We start from the raw sequence: 7594 nt of genomic DNA, 5'->3' as shown, positions 1-7594 counted from the left end.
CGGGCCTGCGGCGGCCGGGCGCGCGCTCGGAGTCTCCGGGGCCCGCGAGGGGCCGGGGGCGCCCGGGGAACCGCCCGCGGCGGGGGTCGGCTGCCGGCTGCCGGGGGCAGAGGCGCGGGGGGCGGGGGGGCGGGGGGACCCCGAGGAAACCGGCGCCGGGAGCCGCTGGGACCCTTCCTCGCCGCGGGCGCGCGCGTGGCGTGAGCGCGCGTCCGCACCCGGTGTCCACCCTCGGCCGATGCTGACCCGGAGCAGGGGCTTCGGCGCCGGCCTCCGAGAAGAGAGGCCACGCCGCGCGCGCCTCCGCGAGGGAAGCCGCGAGCCTCGCGCTTCCTTCCAGCTGCTTCCTGGCTGTCCACGCAGAGCGCGCGCTTCGGGGACCCCACCCGGGCCCAGGCTAGACGCGGCTCCCGGGGCTCCGGGCGGACGTTCCGGGCGGCCGAGCGCTGTCCGGCGCGAGTGGTGGCGGAGGGCTCTGCGACCCCGGGGACTGCGGCCCGCGGGCTCCCCTGTCCATGGGATTCTCCGGGCAACAAGACTCCCTTCTCCAGGGGATCTCCCTGACCCAGGGATCGAACCCAGCTCTCCTGCATTGCAGGCAGATTCTTTTTTCCTCGCTCCCAACCATTTCGGCCCTGGGTTAGGAGCCGCGGGGGCTACGGGGCAATTTCAGGCCCGCAGCCCCGCAGTCAGGGCGGGTGGGTGTCTAAAGGCCTCCGCGGTCGTCCAGCACTCAGTTCTAGACGTCCGCACCTTCTCGAGTTATCTATACATACACCAACCTATATATACACTATGTGTACACAGTTTTAATATTTTTATACACATGCATACATACACATTTTATATATGTAAACATTTTAAAAATTCATCAGTACAAATGGCCTCCAGAAAAAGAGCACAGAGGGCAGACAAGTCGCATGCGCGTATTTTTATTTCTCAAAGTCTTTGACGAAGGGCCGGGAAAATGTTTACTAATAGTACGGGCGGCTTAGTTAATTGGGCTTCCCCGGTGGCTCAGACGGCAAAGAGTCTGCCTGCAATGCAGGGAGACCAGGGTTCCACCCCTGGGCCAGGTAGATCCCATGGAAAAGGGAATGGTTACCCACTCCAGTATTCTTGCCTAGAGAACTCCATGGACAGAGGGGCCTAGCGGCCTACAGCCCATGGGGTGGGTTGCAGAGTCGCGCGCACACACAGAGAGACGAACACCTGATAGGGCTCAGGTGAACCTTACGGGAGCGGCCCTTGCGTGGGCAGCAATGCGAGGGCTGACTACTGCCCTGGCCACACACACCTCCCACTGTCCTTGGTCTCCTTCCTAGACTAGAATCAACACATTCATTCTCCGGTAAAATAAGCACAGCAAATTACTTTCATTTCTTCATTCATCAAAGCCAGTCAGCCAGCACGCCAGCCCACCTCTCGCTTGCAGGAATGTGGACCTGGTACAAATGTCTCATCCAGGCGAGGACTGAAGATGCTCCTTCCCGTTTCCGGCGGCTGGGACCGTCACCTCTTCCCCGCGGCAGTGACGGCGAGGTGCGGTGGCCTGGAGATCTGTTCTCACGGAAACAGAGGAAAGCCAAGCCAAGGCCACCCGTCCTGGTCAGGGGTCTTCTCAGAACTTGCCTTAACTCCTGAAGTTACTTAGGAGGAACCGAAAGCCTCAGTGCTTGCGACCCAGCATGCGAGTGAGGAAACGAGAGGCCAGAGCTGGAACCAGGCTGTCCTCCTGCCAGTGGGGAGACAGAAGGAAACAGAGCTCATTCCAAGTGAAGGAAAGCCTGCCTTCTTCTCCCCTTTACTCCACAGATGATTCTTCCACACTTAAGTGGCACCTTGATCATAATCCAACATTCTCAGGACAGGCCTGCATTAATCTGGACTAAAGGCTAAATATTCCCTAGGAATGTTCTGGGTACTCCTTCAATCAAAACAGTGAAACCACTCCTCCATTCCGATTGCATGCTTATCAGATTCCACCAAAAGCGTCAGGGCAGGTAGTCCTCAGAAGTGTGTGAATTAACCGTTTGAGTACTGGTGACCTAGTCGGAGGAGCACCAGTCTAAGTCAGGAACCCTAGGTACAAACCTAGAGACCTTCCAATAACCTTCCAAATGCAGGCACGGTGGGATTTCACTTGCCAAGCCGTCCTCCACTTTCAAGAGCCAATAGTCGGTCCTCTTCCCAGCTTTGCTGGCTGGGCTCCAGCGGCGGGTGGTACCAGGGAGTGAAAAAGGATGAGACGCAGGGAATGGAGATCAATCCAGTATCTCAAAGGCCTGTGCTCCCCTTCTTTATTCTCCAATCTGCCAAACAAAAAGGGTTTTATTGCCAGTTTTCGCCACCTACTGGTTGATATTTAACTATCATTCAGAAAGTTCTCTTCATCACCAATATTGTTACTCAGTTGCCAAGTCATGTCTGACTCTTTGCCACCCCATGGACTGCGGCACACCAGGCTTGCTTGTCCTTCACTATCTCCTGGAGTTGGCTCAAACTCATGTCCATTAGATAGCGTAAGTGCTATCCAATCGTCTCATCCCCTGTCACCCTCTTAGCTCGGGCCCTCAATCTTCCCCAGCATCAGGGTCTTTCCCATGAGTTAGCTCTTTGCATCAGGTGGCCAAAGTATTGGAGTTTCAGCTTCAGCATCAGTCCTCCCAATGAATATTCAGGGATGATCTCCTTTAGGATGGACTGGTTGGGTCTCCTTGCAGTCCAAGGGACTCTCAAGAGTCTTCTCCAACACCACAGTTCAAAAGCGTCAACTCTTCAGCGCTCAGCCTTCTTCACAGTCCAACTCTCACGTCCATACATGACCACAGGAAAAACCATAGCCTTGAACACACGGACCTTTGTCAGCAAACTGACGTCTGTGCTTTTTCATATTGTCTCGGTGTGCCATGGCTTTTCTTGAGCAAGTGTCTTTTAATCTTGTGGCTGAAGTCACCATCCACAGTGATTTCGGAGCCCAAGAAAATAAAATCTGTCACTGTTTCCATTTTTCCCCCTGTCTATTCATCACCAATATAAATGTTCCCAAAGTTTATGAAACCCAAAAGGACATTATTCTAATCTAAACATACGAATATTTAATATAGGTATGTATCAAATTCTTCCAAACCATTAAAATTTTTAAAGCAAGAATAGAAAGATAATGTTAACTGAGTGGGAACTGACAACTAACAGGTAAGATGAAAGAGTTAAAAATGTAAAACATGACCCCAAACCAGTTAGGCAAACAAGTGCAAATAAACCCATAAAATGAATTAAGGAGAGTAAAAACAAGCAGAGAGCCTGCATAAAAGAAAAATGAACTGCTTAAAAACTAACTTCTCACAGGCTAGAGAAGCAAGCCAGAACACTGCTTTCCAACATGAAGTATTTCTCCGTTGTTTCCAGCTTTACTGAGATATAATTGACGTAGCATCTTACACATTATCAGCACTTACGCTACCTAGTGCCACGTTCTGCAGGACGGTTTCATACTTTGTGGCAAACATTGCTTGATAATTTTATAATACTAATTCCACATTAGTATAGTAACAGTAATAGCGTTCCTGAGTCATTTACACTCCAGAGCCCCTCTTCTGTACATGCCTGTCCTCATCAGGAACCTCTTTTACGAGATCTAAACCAACAAGCCCTGATGTAACCAGGAAACCCACCTGGTTAACTTTTAGTGGGCCCTAAAGCTCAATAAAAGGTTTGGAATAATTAAGCAACAACTTTTGAAACCAGGCAGTGAAGTGCAGGTAAATCATTGTATTGTGCAAATTTAGCCAGCACACGTTTACAAAGGGAAGCACAGTAAGTTCACTCACAGCAGCTTTTTCCTTTCAGATTAATGACTCGGCACTTGAACTGAATGAACTGAGATTAGGAACTCACACTTTTCAAATGCTTACTCCTCTTGTTGGAGTAACACGAACCACCACAGTACTGAGAACAGGCAAAGAATTTACATTCTCTTGCAATAAGTAACGTTCATTCTCTATGCTCGTTTCTCCTTGCTGGACTAATCTGTGCGCACGGGGGCTCTCTCCAGCCGTGGGGCGGGGACTTCTCGCTGCAGCGGCTCCTCCTGCTGTGGGGCACGGGCTCTCGGTGCCTGAGCTTCCGTAGCTGCAGCACCCAGGCTCTGAAGCACTGTGGTTCAGGCACATGGGTTTAGTTGCTTCAGGGCATGTGAGATCCTCCTGGAGCAGGGATCGAACTGGTGTCCCCTGCACACGCAGGCAGATTCTTAACCCCTGGACTACCAGGCAAGCCCCCTCTTACTCTCTTTAGCACAAGACACAGTGTCTCCCAGACATGAACTACTGATGAACACGCTTAGAAAAAGCAAAGTTAGTGCATTTGTTATCCAGGGCTGCAGTAACAAAGGACCACTAACTGGGCGAATTAGAGCAGGAGTTTATTCTCCCCCAGGTTTGGCAGCTCAAAGTCCCAAATCCAGGTGTCAGGAGGGCCATGCTCCCTCTGAAGGCTCAGGAAAAGATCTTTCCTACCTCGTCCTGGCTTTCGCTGGGGGCTGTCAATCCTTGGCTTGCAACCGCACCACTTCTATCCATGCCACTGGTCTTCCCGTGGCCTTCTCCCAGTTTCTCTGTTTTCCCCTATTTTCATGAGGTCACCAGTCATATTGGATGAGGACACTAATAGCCTCACCTTAATGTGGTTGTATCTGTGAGGACCCCACTCCCAGTAAGGTCACATCCAGGGGTTCTGAGGATGAGGACATCAGCATCTTTTAAGGACACACAAGTCAACCCATAACAATATGTATCTGACTTTTTCCCCCCAAACTACTGAGGAATGTTTATTCCAAAGCTCAAGGGCTCAGCAACCCCTAAATTTCAGAGAGCCATGATCTTTCCAAATTCCAGTTTGTGCTCAGAGTTCTTCAGAGGCCGAAGCCTCAGCTCCTCCACGTGGGGTGATGTGGCCCAAGCCTGCCCCCCCGCGACCCCCCCCCCCCGAGTCCGCTCACCCTCTCCTGGAGCTGCGTTAGCACCACAGGCTTTCTGGGAGACGCCAGGGTCTCTCCCCTCTTTTTGCACTTATGCTTGTCTCCCTGAAAGGAACCCAGCTTTCTTGTGGCAAATTCATATTCATTCCTCAAGGTTGATCTGAACCGCTTCTTCCTTCCATGTGACCTTCCCCGCCTGTCTCGGCGGTCCAAGGATCCCACTCGTGCCGCTAAAAGAGGTTTCACGTGGAGGCCAGGAGGCTCCAAGTCAGAAAACCCGTTTGGATCCAGGCTTCATCGCTTTGCTGCTGCAACCTTGGTCTAGTAACTTAACCTCTGTGCCTGTGCCCCCACTTATAACATAGGAGTATAAGGGTACCACTGGCAGGGTCAGTGTATGGTTTAAGTGAGTTAGACAAAAAGCGCTCACAACAGGGACTGTCACGGGTTCCATCTCCAAACGTTAGCTATGATGCCTTACTACTGTCGGATCACCAGGTACTCTCTCTTTCTTTTGCAGTGCTACGCAGCACTGTGGGGTCTTAGTTCCCCCATCGGGATCAAACCTGCACCCTTTGCATCGGAAGCACGGAGTCTTAACCACTGGAGCACCAGAGAAATCCCACCGTGTGATTTCTGACATGCACCGCCCCCCCCACCCGACCCCCACCCTGCCAGATTATAAACTATTTGAGGGCAGGAACCGTATTTTCCTTTGTACATTCCCAGCCTAGAATAGAGCTTGGCATTCAAATGATGGTGGCATAATGTTCAGAAGCCTGAAGAAAGGAATGGGGAGCGGTTCCTCTTTCTCCAGGAAGAATGGTCAGAGCCTTCAGAGGGATAAAGAAGTGAGCAGGGCACTCACCAGAAATGGGATCCCCACGGGGAGGGGCAGACTGTTTATACCCAGTACTGTTTACATCGCCGGTGCCTGGATACCAAGCTCCTCATAGGCATTCGATAAATACAGGCCAAATGAGAGAAAATGGGGTGTATAAAATCAAGAGTGGGACAGAAGTCAAGAAATAATTTCCTTTGTAAACATCCAAACATAAAAAGTACAGAGGGGATAGCCTATGCCATTTATGTATACAAGTTGCTCAAACTGAAAGAAAGGTTCAATCTGCCAATCAAGCCATCCAAGGCATCTCTTCTCAATGTGACCACAATTTTTCTATTTAAGGATCGAGAAATATTAAGGCGTGTTCTTTCCCATCTCTCTCTTCTATGCCTTCCAGAGTCTAGACGATATTTCCTTGTTGGAATATGAGGCCTTAAAGCATAGAAAATCAATTTGTGTATGAAACATAATTACCTAAGAAATTCTCTTAAATTCCATTTTTCTTCCTTTTATTCATATACCCCGCACTAGAGTCACACAAATCCAGAACATATTTGAAACAAGGGCCGAAACATCTACTGTGAAAACAATACTTCCTAAAAAACGATAAAAATTAAGCCTTGTCAAGTGTTTAAGATGTAAGGTTAGGATAATATCATGAAAGAGACTGGTGTTTTGCTTAAATGTGTCTTTAAAAATGCACATTTCTAAGAAAGAAGTTTTCAAATCTGTAAAGCATGTTCCCCATTTATTTGCTGTCATGATTCAGAAATACAAGATATGAAAACTAGGTTACAATTCTGCCACAAAAGCTTCTAAAGTAGCAAACACAGGTTCTATTATATATCAAAATAGCCATATGCACTCTTATCAGTTTAAAAATGCCTTTAGAGTTGTCACCTCAAACAAGTGTAAAATAGAATAGCTAGTCTTTCCTCTTCAAAGCTGCCAGCAGTGCTGAACTAGACGAGACTGAGTCCAGAACCCCCAAGACTGTGGTTAGCAGCTCCTTTCAGCGCTGAGTCACTGAGAAGTCAAGGAAATGGGAAGGATACAAAACATTTTAGGTCAAAAAGTATGAACAGCTTAAGTGTCTTCAAGTAAGTTAAGACATATTTAAATTGGAATATGATATAATAAAATTAAATATGTTGATACAATTCATTTCTTAAAAATTATTATGGGACTACCTTCTTCTGAAAAGAAAAGACATACAATTCTTTGAATCAAAGCAACTATGATGCAAAAGGTTTTGTCATTTAATATTAGAAATGGTCTCTCAAATTTTTACTTCCAAGAATCAACAAGAAATGGTTTACCAGATCCAAACAGAGACTTATAATGAAACAAATATAATTTCATGTAAAGGGGCCATCAATAACAGCATTTTTAATTTCTTCTCTTTTCAGCTATCAAAGTTAAATTTTAAAATATACAGAAAAGAACAACTCTCTTGACTTTGTTTTGGCAAAAATAAATGAGAATTTTTATACCGTTTTCAATGATACAGGGTCCTTGAACATACTGTGCAATTTCAATGGCTGAATAACGTTAAACATTAAAATAAATATACTCACAAATACATCATAATAAAATAATACAACCCAACCTAGCAGAGGCAGGCATCTCAGACCTGAAACTCACATAATCAGCTACTGTTGGTCACATACACAGAATCCACCTTTCAACAGAATTATGGTTAAACTTCTTCTGCCACAAGTACGACTTACCCACTTCTGGGCCCAACAGAAAGTGCTGAACCAATGTGATCC

Source organism: Oryx dammah, unplaced genomic scaffold (genome assembly GCF_014754425.2).
Source record: "Oryx dammah isolate SB20612 unplaced genomic scaffold, SCBI_Odam_1.1 HiC_scaffold_22, whole genome shotgun sequence".
NCBI lineage: Eukaryota > Metazoa > Chordata > Mammalia > Artiodactyla > Bovidae > Oryx > Oryx dammah.
The sequence above is the reverse complement of the archived record's forward strand: the minus strand, read 5'-3'. Positions refer to the sequence as shown.